Below are 17,517 nucleotides of genomic sequence, written 5' to 3'. Positions count from 1 at the left end.
TTGAAGATAAGTGCCAAGCGGGATGATGATAGGAGTAGAAATGGATTCTTTCATCTCGTCTCCTTCCTTTTTTCACTTGGGCTAATGCTAACAGCCGTTGTGCTCTTCCTTCGCTAGGTCACCTGGTGGGGATAGCGTTACCTCTCTTTGCAAACCAGGGTGAGGAGATAGCGTGTGAGCAGAAACCAGCAAGGGGGAGTAAATAAAAAAGCAGAGAGAAGGTGGCCAGCTGAAGAAAGCAGCAGGGTTCAGCTCCGGTGGGGACCGGGCACACAACTGCATGTCATAGCCCTGCAGGATTGCCACCGGCTTAGGCTAGTTCATTGGGTGTGAGCTGTGCCCAAGACCTCTCCAGCTGGGGTGAGAAGGGGGATTGCAGCACTGTCCACCGATACAGAGCCTCGTTCACTGCCTGCCAGCAAATTTGCTACCAACCAGCTCAGTGGAGACATCTACCCTTTGGATACAGGAGGGGAGGTGAACCCTCCCCAGGTGACTTGGGTCAGAAGGGCATTTGACATTCCTCAGGCAGCCAAGGGGTCCATGCCTTACTGTAGACAGGCTGGTGCAAGGCCCCAAGTGGCTCTAATTCTCCCCAAACCAAGGGAACCTTCCGCTGTCCTTTCCATCAGGGAACAGGCCACTCGTCCCACCATGAATCCAAGATGTGTCTCTGCCATTGTGAGTCTTCCCACCAGCTGGGATGGGTTTCCACATCCCAGCCTCCCCACTCTACTGGTCAGTCTGGTCTCCTGACTCCTTTCCTTGGCTGTCCAGCTCAAGAGGTTTGGGTTTGCTTTCAGCCTACCTTTCTCATAAAACCCACCAAGCAGAGACAAGAACAAGGCGCTGAGTGGGAGACGTGACCCCATACTTTTTGACTGGAATGTTGGGAGAGCTGGTCCAAGGTATTGCTCCAAGCGAGCCCCTTCCCAGGAGCTAGAGATAAGACATGCCCAAAATGTAGGCCAACGCTGTTCTCTGGGCTCCCACTCCTAAGGGGTGGTTTGGGGTGGTTTGGGTCTGATGGGTGGCAAGGAGGGCTGGAATAAGAGTGGAGGGCACTGCTGGGACAGACATTTCCTGAGCACAGGAGGACAGCGTGAAGCTTATACTCCCTTCACGGTGTGACCTGCTCCAGAGACTGCCAGGCAGCGCTGCGGCTGAGCCCCACTGCGCATGGGTTGCTGGGGCTCCCACCGTCCCTCCTCCTTCCCCCACCTCAGCTGCACCCAGACCCTAAACCAGCCTGGGGACAGGACACGTGCAACAACAGCACTTGATTTTCTGCACACCACGTAGGCGCTCGTGCTGAGGAGAGGGAGTCTCCTGACTGTGCTCAGAGTGGCTTGGGCTGCCCAGGCTGCTGTCCCTGCGAGCCCAGCGCTGGTGCTGGGCAGCCCAGGTCTGCACTGGGCAGCCGGGAGCTGCCCCAAGTCTGGACGACTGGAACGGGACCTCCACCGCATCGGCACCAGCAGACTGTGGCACTCGGACCCCAGTGCCCACGTGCTGCAGCCCTGCTTTGCTGGCTGATACTCATCGGGCAGTGGGGCTTTGGTAGTTGTGATTTGGTGGCTGGGTCTTGGTAAAACTGCTTTGGGACACAGTGGCCATTTTCCATGACAGTTCCAGGAGTCTTACTGTCATTTTTACCAAAAATCTCTCTCTGGAATAGCCAACACTCTTCACTTACCAAAACCACACTTTCTTATGGAAAACTGAGCATGATTTCCTCACGGAAAGAATGATATTTTCTTGTGCGGAGTGGTAGCATAGGAAAGTGTTTCACCCACAGGGCCCTCTTTTCTTCTTTATTCCAAATTATGCAAAAGGGAAACAAACTCCAGTTGTTTCACCAAATTTCTTTCAGTCATCCATGCCAACCATCCCCAAAAGCAGCCAGCTCTGGGAAAGATCACAGCAGCTACCCCCATCCCGGAGCAATACAAAGGAAGCTGAGGCAGCACTTCTCTGCCTGAGCAGGACAGGTCCAGCATGTTGGGCAGCAGGACTGAAATTTCAGGCTAGAGAATTCCCACCAGCCGTGCCCCAGCCCTTGCTCTGTCTCACTGTACATCAATAGTGGATGAGCTCCGGCTTTGTCCGGGCTGGGGAATACATGTTGTAGCTAGTGATGTTAATTAAGCGGTAACTAGACTGATGGAGATTTATTTTCAGGCTGCCTTCTAGAAACTGGTTATACACATCTGGGAAATTGAAAATTGACCTCCTGCTTATTTCCTGTTGCTTCTCCAAAGCAACAGTTAATTATTGCGGTAGCCTGCAGAAGCTATGGGGAAGGCTCCTCCACGCAGTGCTCCCTCGGGGCGGCCCAGACAGGCCTGGCAGGACGCATCCCTTTAGCCTGGCTCTGGAGCCTGGTCCTCTTCTCCCTCCATCCCAGATCCTGATCCAGGCAATCAGCCCTGAAGTGGGCTGGGGGTGGCCTGGGGTGGTCTCCCGGTGCCCCTTCCTTGCTTTCCTCCAACTCCCAGCCTGTGCAGCCCAAGGGAGAGGGAGGCTGCTCATGGGTGTGGAAATCTTTAAGCCTGGAAGAGGGGGCATGTGGTCAGCACAGGGGGCAACACTACATCCCTGGGAGCTCTTTCACAATGGAGATCACAGGACCTGGCACTGGGCAGAGTTCAAAAGACTGGAGGTCTCTCCCTGTCTCCATGACTGACCTTCCCTACCTATGCCTCAGTTTCCCCTGAGTGATGGTCATGGTTGGAGTGAGGATGATGGTTTTTGCACTTAATAGGGTTCTGCAGAAGAGGCAGCAGCACTCATTCCAGAACCAGCGGCTCCAGTTGGCACAGGATACTCTGGTTTTCCACACCTGTGCAACATGAACTACTCCTTGACGTGTTTTCCTCCATCTGGCTTTGCACAGCATCTTAGTGTCCATCCGTGCATTGTGCAGCAGGCTGGAGCGTGGAGCCACTGGACTCTTGAGTCCTCCTCACCTGCATGGGGCTAACTGGGCTCTGCTCGGCCACCCTGGGGAGTTCCCTGTCTCCTGGGCTGGGTGGACTGTGAGTCCTGTGGGACCAGCCCTGCACCCCACACCGCTCCCTGTTTGCAAGAAGACAGATGATGCCAAAGGGATCCAGGCTTGGGGAGAAGCAGCAGCTGCCTGGAAAAGCACCCAAGGGCTTTACAGCCTGTCTGGCTCAGCACTGGGGCTACAGGCTCCATCTGCTCCCCGTCTGAGCCAGCAGCCTTGGCCAGCAGCAGAGGGGAGGTCTGCATGGGCAGGGGGAGAACAAGCCGCACTCCTCTTTTAGGTTTCTCTTAACCCCTGAGTTTCAGGTGACCTGCAAACAAAGCCCACAGCCCACGCACAGTCTCCTGGTTAGTGCCAAAAACCAGCACAGCAGTCGCCCATAATGCTTTTATAATCTGCTTTCTTTAACATGACTGTTCCCACAAGAAAGGGAGGGGGAGGCATGATTAATTTTCATTAGCCTTGTAAATAATAAGCTTGTTTCCGCTAGTCTTGCCCTGTAATTAGGGCTCTGGTTCCAGGGCCCTGCAGAAGGAAGCTGAGATTTGCTGGTGACTCACGGGAAGCTGGGCCAGCCTGGACATCCCACCCCGGGCCAGGAAAAGGAAAGTGGCTGGGGCCCCCTCGGAGAGACAGAGCTTCCCCTTGCTGGGGAGGGGAGGGGAGCAAGGGACACAGTCCTCCGAGGGAGAGGGAAAAGCCCACCCGAAGGACGTGTAGGCTGAGGTTTGCACATCTTCATTACTCAAATGAAAATGAAAGCAAAACTTCTGGTTCAGGGCTGGCAGCGTCTGCCCCAATAGCTGGTTGTTGAATATGAATGTTGGATGATCTCAGGAGGAGACATGGAGCTGTCGTGGGGAAGGAGCACCTGGATATTTGCATTGAATCTGGGGCTGAATGACATGCAGCCTCCAAGTGCCCAAACACACAGCTTGTGTGTTACTGCGTCCAGCTCAGGGGTCTCCAGGACAAGAAGGACATGGAGCTGTTGGAGCGAGTCCAGAGGAGGCCACGGAGATGATCCGAGGGCTGGAGCACCTCTGCCATGGAGACAGGCTGAGAGAGTTGGGGTTGTTCAGCCTGGAGAAGAGAAGGCTGCGGGGAGACCTTAGAGCCCCTTCCAGTCCCTGAAGGGGCTCCAGGAAAGCTGGAGAGGGGCTGGTGACAAGGGCAGGGAGTGACAGGCCAAGGGGAATGGCCTGAAGCTGCAGGAGGGGAGATGGAGATGGGATGTGAGGCAGAAATCCTTCCCCGTGAGGGTGGTGAGGCCCTGGCACAGGGTGCCCAGAGAAGCTGTGGCTGCCCCTGGCTCCCTGGCAGTGTTCAAGGCCAGGTTGGATGGGGCTTTGGGCAACCTGGGCTAGTGGAGGGTGTCCCTGCCCATGGCAGGAGTGGGACTGGATGGGCTGTAAGGTCCCTGCCCACCCAAACCAGTCTGGGATTCTGTGTGTCCAAAGCACCGCGGAAATACCGGCTCTTGAACCATGGAGTGGACAACTCTCTACAGCTGAGGACACCACTGTGTCTCTGTGAGAGGGACCACACAATCTTTTGGGTAGATATGTGGTTGGGGGGGCTCAAAACCTCAGGTGAACAAGAGGGGAATTTTTGGAGCCTCCATTTCTATTTTGGTCCCTGCTAAGCAAAAGCATTTCAATTTTTAATCTGAAAATGCTGTTTTGATAAGTTTTAAAGAAAGAATGATATTTTACAACAAAAAGTTTAAAAAACCCAAACCAACCAAAAAAAGTATTTTATTATAGACCCCAAAAAAGTGGTCATGCTGATCCCAGAACATTTCCACCGAGTCTTTGGGAAAATCCAAACAAAAAATCTAATTGCAGGAAGGCCTGAAACCAATCCTTTCCTAAGTTTAGCCAGAAACTGAAAAATTTGTGTGTGCGCAGCTCCCCCGCGCTGGTCTCTGGGAGCTGTACCGTCTGCGGTGTGACCTTCCCTTCTCAAAGCTCCTGTGGACGAGGTGGCACTCGGCAGAGAAAGGAAGGACCTGTCCCACATGCTCCTCCAAAGAGGCTGTATGTGAGGTGGACCTCGAACCCAACTCAGCTGTGCCCAAGCTATGAAGACCAGGGCCGGAGCCTCATCCCACACCCAGCACAGGCATGTGGAGTCCACGGCACAGAGGTTTGCACCAAGAAGTGCCTGGTTGTGCCACATCGCACCACTTGCACAGGATCACAGCAGAGCTGCCAGGAAACAGAGAAAACAGCCTCATCCAGAGCAGTTTTCTCTTCCGCTGGCCGCTGCCTGGTCCCTAAGCTGCCTGATCCATGCCCCCACCCCAGGTACCCAGGGCACAGCAAAGGAGCATGGCCTGGGACATGATGTCCTTCATCACTATGTCCCCAACTCAACACCTTCTATTTGAGACTTGGCCCTACCCTACCATAAACCCTACACCAAGTGTCGCGTAAAAGGGTGAGAGCCTGATGCGTGGCCGAGGGACCCTCCCGTAGAGTCCCGAGGGTCAGAAAGGACCCCCTCGCTTTCTAAACTCCTTCTCAGAGAGGAGCCTAGGTGCGGCTGGGTCCAGTCTTAGTCCCAGACTTGGCCAATGGTTTATGTCTAAAGGATTATATATAGCCACGTATCAGAGTCAACATTTGCACAAGAGATAGGCGGACACTGCTGGTTTTAACCTCTTATGTCTAATTCTCACACCAAGCAGTGGTACCACACTGACCACAAACTCATGTGTTCTCCCCGTCCAGGGAACATATATCTCACTGCCACTCCAATTTTATTTTTCTGTAGCTTTAACTAGGTTGCATTATACTCTCTCTTGCTGTAGGCTGGATCCTACACCTCTGTGTGCCCCAAAATGCCTACCCACCAGGATGTGTTGGGACACAGGGTTTTGGCTTAGCCTGAGATGGAGGTGGCAAGTGAATGGCTCTCCCACAGCATTTGGCAGTGCACGAGTCATTCCCTTCACCCAACACATTGACAGTGCTTGGAACCAGACCTCGTATCTGAGCATTGTGTTTCCCGGTTCCACAGCTCCCCCAGGGGCGGAGGTTGCAGGATATTAGGCCAGAGCAGAGGTGACATGGCCACCTTAAGAGATGTGTGCAGGGAACTGTAGCTGGAGAATATAGTGACTTCCAGGAGAGCAGCACTGGTTTTATTGCAAGGCACTGATGGACGATCACTTCCCACCATGCAGCAGCATTCAGGGAGCGTGTAGGTGGCAGAGGGGGTATCGGTGCTCGAGGCAGGAGTGCAGCTGGTCCTGCCCCACAGTGTGGGATGGTGCTCAGCCCATCTCGCCCAGGGCAGCTGCACAGGCCCATGGCTGAGCAGCAGCACTTTGTCCTGGCCCAAAAAATTCACATGGGAAGAAATAAAGAGGGACTCATGGGGCTGAGATCAGGGAACTGCTGCTTTGGTTACTCTTCTCCCTAACACAAGGACAATGCATCACAGGAAGTGATCAAGGTGGGATCCTTTTTCCACAAGCAAAATTCATCCGTGGAACTCGCTGCCATGAGATACCAGAAGCACAAAGCTAAGGAAGTTTCAAAAGAGGGGAGGAAAAAAAAAAAAAAAAGGCTGAAAGGGATGTGGATAAGGAGTCTGTCTCTGCCTACAAGAGGGGAAAGCCAGTCTTTGGGTCCTCTGGAAAATGCAATGTCCAGGCTACCACCAGCATGTGTCACCTCCAGGAATGCCTCCATCCCAGCAGCAGGCACATAATCCCTCCTTGGGCTTGTGATCTTCTCCATTTCCTCTGCATGCTGCTCAGAGCAGTGTGAAAGTCATACTGTCCAGCTCAGGCAGCCTGGGAAGTGACCTACAAAGCCAGGCAGGAGCCACCGATGAAGAGGAAATCTCCAATTTCAACGTTCAAGAACATGCACAGCTTCAGCAAGGCAACAGCCAGTTGTGGCTGAACACTACTGGAGTCAGGAGAATAGTCATCCTGGCTTGGGGTGACCACCTATTTTACAGCCACCCAAAAGTCTGAGAGCAGCAAGTGGCTTCTCTGCTGGGTGCTCATCACTGGTGTGGGCCAGGGATGAGCAGGACCTATGCCACGCTCCACGCATGAGCCCAGTCCTACAGCCTCCATGGGAGGAACCTCCTGGCGAAGCACTAAGACACAGCCCCTTCTGGGAACAGTGTTTTCCCAACCTAGCAGATGCAGCAAAAACCCTTCCTGAAAGAGCTCTTTGCTAAGGAAAAAACAATTGGCACACTAATTAAAAGTGACTGATTAAAGGACTGAAAGGGAATTACTCATCTTGTTAAAGGGAGGCACCTGCAGAGCTCTTCTTGCTATCAGAGCGACAGCATCCTCCATACCACAGAGAGGACACCACTGCTCAGCAGTGGCGGGCGCATGAAGCAGCCCTGATCGGCGTAGCGTGTCCTGTCCTCCAGCACAGACCCGCAGCAACCAGCCCAGCGCATCCCAACGAGCTGCAGCAAATTGATCCGCTGCGAGGCAGTGCCGGTCGGAGGCTGCCGGTATGACAGCAGGCAGCGCAGCGCAGCACAGCACACCGCAAAACAGCCGGTGCCGCGGGCCAGGCTGGCCAAACACAGCATGACCCCCTCCCAGCCACACAACCCGAGCAGCACCATAGGCAGAGGGGTGTACGCACACGCGCTTGTCCCCTCTCATCTACCACCAGCGTGATCTGCCCTTACTTGGGTTTGCCACAGACGGCTTCTCAATGTGCTTCATCTTTTCCATCCCTCGCAAAGATGCAGCCCGTGGCCGCGTCAGAGCAGGGCTCAGGTGAGAAGCTCAGAGCAGAGACCTGCCCCAGGAAGGTCCAGGTGTTTCTGCCTATGTGGCACCCAGTTAGGTGATGCAGATCATCCCAGATGTCATGCCAGAGCTTTGCTGGAGTACTCAATCGCACAGTGGGTCACCAGAGCTGGTGAAGGCACACGGCTAAGGGCTTCTCAGTGGGAGCTATGCAAGCGTGGGGCTTTCTGACACGAGTGGTTGTGTAGCAGACCTGGTTTAGGAATTTTTTGCTGAGATTTTGAGTGGCTGTATCAGGTGGTGTTCAGCCCCGGACAGAGATGCTGCTCTTTATCTCGTTAGCCTGTGCAGACACACAGTGTCAGGGAGGGAGCAAGGAGCAGTGGCAAGGAGAGATCATTCAGGTCTTCTCTGCCATGGGAGAGTAGGTCTTCTTGCCACGGGTGTCAGTGAGCGTGGTCAGCACGTGGGCACTTTGCAGCAGGAAACTCCTTCAGCCCCCGCCCAGGAAGAGGCCCCTGGGTTCACTGGGCAAGGAGAGCGGTGAGAACAGACCCTGCGGAGCCACGGCTGGGAACTGGCTGGGCAGCAGAGGAGGTGGCTACAAGCCAGCTGCTCTGGCCTCCTCTTTAGTCTGTAGCCACATTTCAGCTCTGGCTGGCTATCCCACCTGTGCAATCAAACCCTGTGTCCTCCGGCTCTACATGATCAGCCGAAGGTTAAAATAAGAGCCAGCAGAGACTGTGAGCATGCGCCAATCCGTGTCTAAGTGCAGCTGTAGGCACAGGGGAATCTGCTCTTCTTTGGCTTTGGGTCAATGTGCCTCCGTCCTTTTTCATGCATAACCTTCTTGGAAAACCTCTTCCAGCTGCACAGACACCACTGCAGCCCATGTCCTGCCTAGGCTTGGGCTGTAGCCAACAAGCCTGTGGTGCCCTAAGCCCCCAGACGGGTTTCACCTCATCCCCTCTGCTCTGGCACAAGCCTGGTCCTGCTGCACTGGTGAGCAGCTGCTGCAGACACCTGCTCCATCAGCAGGAGGCTGGAGGCAGCTATTAGTTTCCCCTGCACGCCTGGTGTTAGTGCTGGCAGTGTCCACACCTTCCTTCTAGGTCAGTCAGGTGGTACCTTGGAAGGAAGGTGGAGTTTTCTTGGAAGAGGTGATGCCCAGGTGCCAGAGCATCACCAGTAATGATGGCAGAGCAGGGGAGTTTCCCACTGCCTTACCTGGCCCAATAGAGTCTGGCATTTGCCCCCTCCTGTCCATGGGATGAGCAGTACCGGGATGACTCGTCCATCTGATGCTGTTCTATGTCTGTGGTACTCCCAGTGCTATTTTTAAGGAGAAAAATGCCATAGATCTGGTCTGTCCCGTGGAAGATGTAAGCATGAAATCAGGAGGCCCTGAACATGTGCAAGTGTCCCATTTATCACAGTGCTCCAAACCAGAAGTACAGTCACTTTTGGAAAGGTAATAGCAACCAAGGAAGAAATCCCTGAATTTGTTTATCCTTCAGGTCTCAGAACTGCGTTAGAACTAAATATCTTGGTAAAAACCTCACAGGTAACTTCAACTTTTGGCCATGATGGAGAATGCACTGCTACGCTCAGCGGAGCATAGTCCTTTTAATGGCCGATTGCTCTTGTTTGTTAAAGATAAAACCCTTCTTCGCTTGTGGTCTAGACTGAACTAACTTCAACTGCCTGCCCCTGGATGCACACGAGGTCCTGGCTGCAGCGCTGAAGAGCCCTCTGCTGTCAGCCTGTTAAGGACTGGTGGTCTGCAGTTAAGTTCCTTGTGTTCCCAGTGTCTCTTGGTGTGAGCCACATCATGCAGTCCTTGTGGCTCTTCTCCAAACCATCTCCAGTTTATCAACACCCTCCCAGACATCGAGCTGCCAGAAAAGGACCCTCTTTTCTAGTAAGATATTGTCCGTGCCGCACACAGACCCTGCTTCTACTGCAGTGCCCTTCACTGAGAGGCAGAGTCTCATTTTGATCATCATTTTGTACAGATGTCTTGTGTCCAGCTGTTTATCCATGTATCCCTCAAGTCCATCTTGGGGTCGTACTAGGATACAGTTCTCAGCACAAGTCTCTCCAGTTAAGTTTCTCATAACAAGGCCATCCCTTTTCCATGCATATCACAAAGATGCTTGCAGAGCAGGCTGTCAGGCTCACCAGGATGAGCTGGGGGGTTGTGGAAGGCCCCATACGTTCTCCATCTTGCTTCCTCTGCTAGGACACAGATCTTTAAGCTTTACAGGTAGATATTACTCAAAAAGCTGACCTTGCCCACTGTGACATTCAATGTTCCTTTTTGTGACCTCATTCCTCCCTAAAGGTGTTGATTTTAACATTTGCTGATTTTAACACTCCAATTACGTGACGCTGATAGCCAAATTTCGGGAGCACAACTAGGTCAAATTCGTGTCCATACATGAGCGGAGTGTATTATCCAGGCTCTCTGGCATTGTTGTGAAGGCAATTAAAGAATTTCTTCTCTTCAAGTCCCTTGCTGTCTGGACCAATTTTATTTCCAACATCAAGATGTCACGCTAATGAAGGCTCCTCAGTCCCTCCTACTTGCCCTTCTCTACTTGATCAGGACAGACTAGAGAATTGGGTGGAGAGGAACCAAATGAAATTCACCAAGGGCAAGTGTAGGGTCCTGCACCCAGGGAGGAATAACCCCAGGCACCAGTACAGGTCAGGGATTGACCTGCTGGGAAGCAGCACTGCGGAGAAGGACCTGGCAGTCCTGGTGGACAACAAGCTCTCCATGACCAGCAGTGTGCCCTCGTGGCCAAGGAGGCCAATGGTGTCCTGGGGTGCATTGAGAAGAGTGTGGCCAACAGGTCGGGGGAGGTTCTCCTCCCCCTCTGCTCTGCCCTGGTGAGGCCACATCTGGAGTTCTGTGTCCAGTGCTGGGCTCCCCAGTTCAAGACAGACAGGGAACTACTGGGGAGAGTCCATCGGAGGGCTGCGAGGATGATGAGGGGCCTGGAGCATCTCTGGTATGAGGAAAGGCTGAGAGAGCTGGGGCTGGTTAGTCTGGAGAAGAGAAGCCTGGGAGGGGATCTGATCAACACTTATCAATATCTAAAGGGTGGGTGTCTAGAGGAAGGGGCCAGACTCTTCTCAGTGGTGCAACGGGCACAAACTGGAACACGGGAAGTTCCATCTGAACATGAGGAAAAACTTCTTCCCTCTGAGGGTGACCGAGCCCTGGGACAGGCTGCCCAGAGAGGTTGTGGAGTCTCCTTCTCTGGAGAGATTCCAAACCCGCCTGGACACCATCCTGTGCAACCTGCTCTGGGTGATCCTGCTCTGGCAGGGGGCTGGACTAGATGATCTCCAGAGGTCCCTTCCAACCCCGACCAGTCTGGGATTTTCCTTCAGTGTTTCCTATTCTACTGGGTCTGTCCCACACCCTCCTTGCTCCCCGTGCCCTCAGAGGAAGGTCTTCCATCATGAATAGCATCTCCTGGACCACTGTACCACACCAGACCCTGCCAGCTCACACCCTCACACTGCCAGCTGGGCACTGCTGAAGGACCCTCCCTGCAGAGGCACGCAGATGCTCCAGCATGCCCTGCCCCACCACTGCACTCTGCACGCTCAGCATCTCTTGCCTGTGAGCGGCATCATTAGTGTGGATTAATGAATCCCTCCTCAACGATTACAGGCTAACCAGCCTCGTGGACGCCCAGTGTATCAGGGCCCTGGAGAGGGAATGTGCCACCCCACTGGTCAGCGGGATCCCTGAGTAGGACCATCCATCTTCCCTGCTGGGTGTCACTGTGGGCGTGATTATCTCACTGCCTGGACTAGAGAGGCTCAGTTCTGCTCCACCCAGGTCTGTCTCCCGTTCCTCCACTGGAACCTCAGAGATGCTGTTCCCGTGCTAAGAATTGGTAACCTCCACCCACAGGGAATTATGTCCTCTCCTCTTCTCTCCAGTGCTGCTGGCCTGGTCAAGCTTCGATCTCTAGTCAGGTAGAGCAGACCCTAGTTGTCTGTGTGTTTATTTAGTAAATTAATGAAACAACACTTCTCCTTCGTGTACTCACAAGCTCCAAGCCTTATGTCCAGGAGGTCTTGTCAGGTTCACCTGTGTACAAAATTAAAGAAGAGGAGCACTGCTGTAAGATCCCCACTCTGTGTCTGAGGTTCCTCTTAAGTGACAATGATGTGGGTTTGGGATTGGTCTTTTACACCATCTAGGAGTGAATGGTCACGATGGGTGGATCGTTTGCCTCAGCCTCTTGCTTATTTCAGCTTCCATAAATCTTAGGCAAGATTAGTGTCATTGTCTTTGTGTTCGGGGTGCCTTCCTGTTGGGAGAGCAGGAAGAGGAACAGCACATGCAATGTGCTGTAACCTTGTTTCCCTCCTCCCATGACCTGAACTCTTCTGCTGACAAGTCATCTCTGCGGGGACCTTTGCAGAGCACCAGCCTTCTGAGCTCCGAGAGAGGAACATGTTCCTCACGGTTCAGATGGATTTTGCCATTCTTCCCACTTTGCTCGATTGTTTCCTCTGGTGCTTTCACACACATATTTTTCCACTCATACCTCCTTCAGAAGAATCTTAATACAAATCTCTTCACTTAGGAACAGCCATATCTCATCTGTGCTCTCCACTCTCTCCACAGCATCCTTTTTCCCTTTCTTGAATGTGAGGCGATGATAGCACTCGAATCAGGCCCCAAGCATGCTTCATACGAAATTTAATTCTTTCTGGGAGACCCAAAGGAGCTCAATGAATTTGTTTTATCCAGAGACATGGTTATGGGATTAGAGGTACAAGACCACACATATATTTATTTTCATTATTTCTGTTGCTGGATTTGCACAGAATGATGCTATGGCCTATTTCATAAAGGAGAGCAGGCCAGAGGTTTGTAATGACTGTACCTGAACTTATAGTCTCTAAATCTAAGTATTAGAAGGAACTCAAGTTAGGGATGAGAGGAGGAGGAGAGGAGCACTGCATTTTCAATAGCGCTTGCCATCCCCGGGAGCCTGTGTGCTTGGCTGTGCTCCTCACCCATTTCTAACTGCCCCTGTGCTGGACCTGCTCATCCCCTCCATCCCTGCAGACATCCCTGCTATGCTCGCAGGATCTTCACTCGGGCTCGTAGCCTTTCTCCCATATTCCGGATCTGGCATGGGGCCAGCTGTGAAATAGAGAAGCACAGGCAGGTCACCTTGCTGGTTCCCTGACATGAGGTCTTCATTTCTTCTCAGGTTTAACAAGAAGCAGACACAGGCAGTTTGCTGAGGCTCTTTCAAGTTTGGAAGAGAAGCAGAAAGTCCCTGCAGCGGGAGGTGAGGCACAGACCAGGAAGGGACCTTCCTTTCTCACACAGACCCAGCCCAAAATGCTGCTTTTTAAGCCTGTAACATTTCATGGTATTTTCCCTAAAATTAAATCCCAGCACCATCTGCACCTTCCCAGGAATGCCTACCACAAGCGCTTTGCTTGTCTTGCACTGCTCAGGTTATGGCCACACCAGTGTGGCCCCAGGAGCGGCTGGTTGGAAGGGAAAGATCATCCTGCCCTTCATGTCGTGCTGCTGTGCGAGCCCGCTGTCAGTCTTACTGAAACCCTCATCAACTTCGTCCGGAGTTGCCCAGCAGGCAATAGGACCCTTTACTCAGAGTTGCCTCTTCCTGTCATTTAGCTGCAGTCATCTCTGAGGTGGCGATACCAGGGATCATGAACGCCAGATCAGTCTCTTCAAGGTGTTCTCCAGCCACGCTTCAAGTCCAACAGAACCACATGGGTTACAGAAGGGCTGGTTGTGACCCTCTTCTCCCAGACAAAAGCTCAGAGGAACAATAATCATGAGCTGATTCTCCAGGGGGGTTTGGCTGCAGAACATCTGAGGCCCTAGGTCACCAAAAGTGTCTTGAATCACACAGGGAATGGACATCAGTTCATCAGCAGGGCAGCCCTGAGCAAACAACAGCATGGGAGCATGCAGACCACCCTGGAAGGACCATTGGAAGCTTCCTCCAGCATCCTGTGCCTTCATTGCCTGGAAGCTCAGGGACCCCAGCTTGCCCCCGGCGCCCCACCATTCCCCTTGGACTGCAATCCACTAGCTGGAGGTTACACCACCTCTCATGGCAGTGTGTGTCCTTCCACACATCATCTCCAATCCCACCTCTTCCACGCAGCAGCAGCCATGACGTGAGAGAGCTGCTCCTGAGAATGGGAGAAAGAGGGGGATGATGGAGGTGGATTGCTGGTAGTTAACGTAATGTAATTGTGCTGGTGGCACAATTGTTCATTTGCATTTCCTTGGGGCGTTGATGCTGATATTAATTAAAGGTAATTATAGCACTGCTTTCTCAGTGCAACAGTAACATGCAAAGACAAAAGCAGTATTACAGACAAAAATGTTTCTTCCTCCAGAGCTTCAATGGCATTTTTTATTTTGAGAAATCTGCTGGGCGAGTGGAGGCCTGGAGCCCAGGCACTGCTCCTCCCACCCATCGGAGTCACTCTGTGCCCAGGGGTCCCAGGGTGGGCACCCTTCCTAGATATCCTCTCTGGGATACCACGAGAGCGCTGGTGACAGACCCAGACGTGGTGGGTGATGGCAGTACAGAATAGGTACTTCCAGCACAGGTAGCTGCTGGTGGTGATAGAGGTGCTGGGCATGAGTGGTGGACACTTGTGCACCCAGGAGGGATTCTGAGAGCATTGCTAGCAGATGCTGATGGCTTTCACAATGGACCTTAGTGGTTGTAGTGACAGATAGTATTATCCCACATGACAGCACTGGTTGCATTAGAGCAGGAGAGCAATAGCTTTGCTGCTGGATACTGGGCAGATGGATGCTGGTGCTGTGGATGGCTGTAGGTAGCACTGGCCATAGATACTGGCTGTGCTAGTGGCTACTGCAGACTCTACATGTCTGGATTACTGGCTCAAACCTAACTCAACTCACTAGTAGCTGTAATTCACTTTTCACATGGAGAGAGCTGTGAAGGGGTTGGATGGTGTCAATGCAATTACTGCTGCATGGCCATCTGCAGCACCCAGACTCACCATACCTAGTCTCGTCACATTCACACGGTGTTATATTTAGTGCTGGGAGCAGTGGCATATTGGCAGCAACCTGCAACCTCATTGACATCTCTGAGGATGTGGAATTGTCCCTTGTCTTCAAGAGCTGATGCCTCCAAAACAGAGGCCTCCTTGGTTAGGTGGAAGCATGTACCTGCTGGATAGAGCATCTGTCTCTGGTTTTCACAGCTGAGTACTCATCAGCAGCAAGAAAATCAAAAAACAAGTGTTTTGGTGTAGAAGACAGGTGAGCTCTCAGGCATACGTGACTGCCCTGTCTAAACAACAATCGCCTCCTGCTTGGCTTGCCCAGGGCGTGTGCCTTTCCTTTAACCATTTCCTCCACACGGTCGGGGTTCGAGTGGTACAGACCTAGTGGGAATGTGAAGAGGGTTTGTACCGGATTTAGGAGGGCAGGCTTCTGATCTTTCCAGGTTTTCTATTCTTTTGTCTGTTGGGATATCCATCATGAGAGTCTCTGAATGCTTCTTGAACACCAAGTCCTCTTATTCTCTACCTGCACTGTATCTGTCCATCTATCTAGTCTTTGCTTCCTTGGGACAGATGATAAAGAGGACTGTTGAGCATGTTTGGAAGGAAACATGGTGCCTCTGTCATAACCCAGGCATATGTTGTACCTGGGAGGTCTGTAAAGACCCTCTCTCAGGCATGAGTTAACCTGGGGAGAAAACCCCTCTTGCTGGGTGGTGGCAGGGTGAGAGAGCAGGATCTCATGGGCCCTTGTGATGGGTTGACCCTGGCTGGGGGCCAGGTGCCCACCAGAGCACTCTTCTCCTTCATTAGACAGGGGAGAAAAGGTACAACGAAAGAAACTTATGGGTCGAGATAAGGACAGGGAGAGATCATTCGCTAATTCTCATCACGAGCAAAACAGACTGAACTTAGAGAGGGAATTTATCTAATTTATTACCAAGCAAAACAGAGTAGAGGAATGAGAAATAAAACCAAATCTTAAAACACCTCCCCCCACCCCTCCCATCCTCCCGGGCTCAACTTCACTCCCGGCTTCAACCTCCGCCCCCCTCAGCAGCACAGGGGGACGGGGAGTGGGGGTTACGGTCAGTTCATCACACGGTGTTTCTGCTGCTTCTTCATCCTCAGGGAGAGGACTCCTCTCATCGTTCCCCTGCTCCAGCATGGAGTCTCCCTCTCACGGGAGACAGTCCTTCACGAACTTCTCCAACGTGAGTCCTTCCCACGGGCTACAGTCCTTCACAAACTGCTCCAGCGCGGGTCTCTCCCACAGGGTGCAGACCTTCAGGAGCAGACTGCTCCAGCGTGGGTCCCCCATGGGGTCACAAGTCCTGTCAGCAAACCTGCTCCGTCCTGGGCTCCTCTCTCCACGGATCCACAGGTCCTGCCAGGAGCTTGCTCCAGCGTGGGCTTCCCACAGGGTCACAGCCTCCTTCGGGTGCCTCCACCTGCTCCGGCGTGGGGTCCTCCACAGGCTGCAGGTGGAATCTCTACACCCCCTCATCCTCCCTCCATGGGCTGCAGGGGGACAGCCTGCCTCACCATGGTCTTCACCAGGGGCTGCAGGGGGATCTCTGCTCCGGTGTCTGGAGCACCTCCTGCCCCTCCTTCTGCACTGACCTGGGTGTCTGCAGAGTTTCTTACATCTTCTCACTCCTCTCTCTGGCTGCAAAAGCTCTCTCTAACTGTTCTTCTCTTTCTTAACTATGTTATCCCAGAGGCGCTGATTGGCTTGGCCTTGGCCAGCAGCGGGTCCATCTTGGAGCCGGCTGGCATTGGCTCTGTCAGACACAGGGGAAGCTTCTAGCAGCTTCTCACAGAAGCCACCCCTGTAGCCCCCCCCGCTACCAAAACCTTGCCACGCAAAACCAACACAGCCCTGCAGTGCCCATCTCTCCTTTCTGGGGACAAAGAGCTGCTGTCTTAGCACTGGCACTAGGGCACAGGTTTGGTCTTCCTCTGCTTCACCAGAGAGGGAATCAAACCCCCCCACTCAGATCCAGCTTTCCTAGAAAAAATTTTTATATCCTTGTCCGAGTCTTCCATACATCCTCCCAGTCAAGAAACTGTTGTTTGCCTTTTTTAAAGCCCCCTTGAGCTCTAGGCAGGTCTTCTCAAGACCCAGAAGGGAATGAAAAAAAAATACTGTCATAGGAAGGCTGACTCTTCGCTTTGAGCTACCATGCCATTGCTATCCCTTACTTCTCAGGAGCAAAGGCTGAACTCCCCAGATTGTCCCAGCACCGTGCCTGCATCTCCTCAGTGCGGAAGAGAAAACACACACACATGCACACAAGTCTAAGAAATTAATTGACGTAAACCCCAAATAATACTTAATCTCACTGATAAAATCATTCAGGCTGTGTTCTCTGTTGTGATGTGTAGGTTTTTGAGGACATTAAGAAACACTGGGGTTTTTTTCCCTGTATTTATTTACTTTACTTTTCATACAGGAAGCATTTTTCTCAGTTGTTTGCAGTATAGGTGACGGTGAATGACCCTGAAGAAAGGAGCACAACATGTTAGCTGCAGTACAGTAGCACCTACTGACCAGGCAGAAGAGATTTACAGTGTGAGCTGCTCAAGCAAAAGTTTAAGGAGCGGCATTGGTAGGTGAGAGCAAGACGCAGATTTTGGCAGGTGTATAGCTAGGACACACCGAGGGTAACTGGCTGCCATCTGCTACCCC

General features: G+C 52.6%; 1 protein-coding gene and 1 long non-coding RNA gene across 5 annotated transcripts in view; both read left to right on the top strand.

Moving 5' to 3' along the window:
• The window catches only part of LOC142604117 (uncharacterized), a 108,303-nt gene that overhangs the window by 6,240 nt on the left and 84,546 nt on the right, over window positions 1–17,517 (top strand). The gene's annotated exons all lie outside the window — the stretch shown is intronic.
• Window positions 1–17,517, top strand: part of DLGAP4 (DLG associated protein 4) — a 177,288-nt gene that overhangs the window by 79,558 nt on the left and 80,213 nt on the right. The gene's annotated exons all lie outside the window — the stretch shown is intronic.

Source organism: Balearica regulorum, chromosome 16 (genome assembly GCF_011004875.1).
Source record: "Balearica regulorum gibbericeps isolate bBalReg1 chromosome 16, bBalReg1.pri, whole genome shotgun sequence".
NCBI lineage: Eukaryota > Metazoa > Chordata > Aves > Gruiformes > Gruidae > Balearica > Balearica regulorum.
This window is presented reverse-complemented; position numbering and strand designations above follow the sequence as displayed.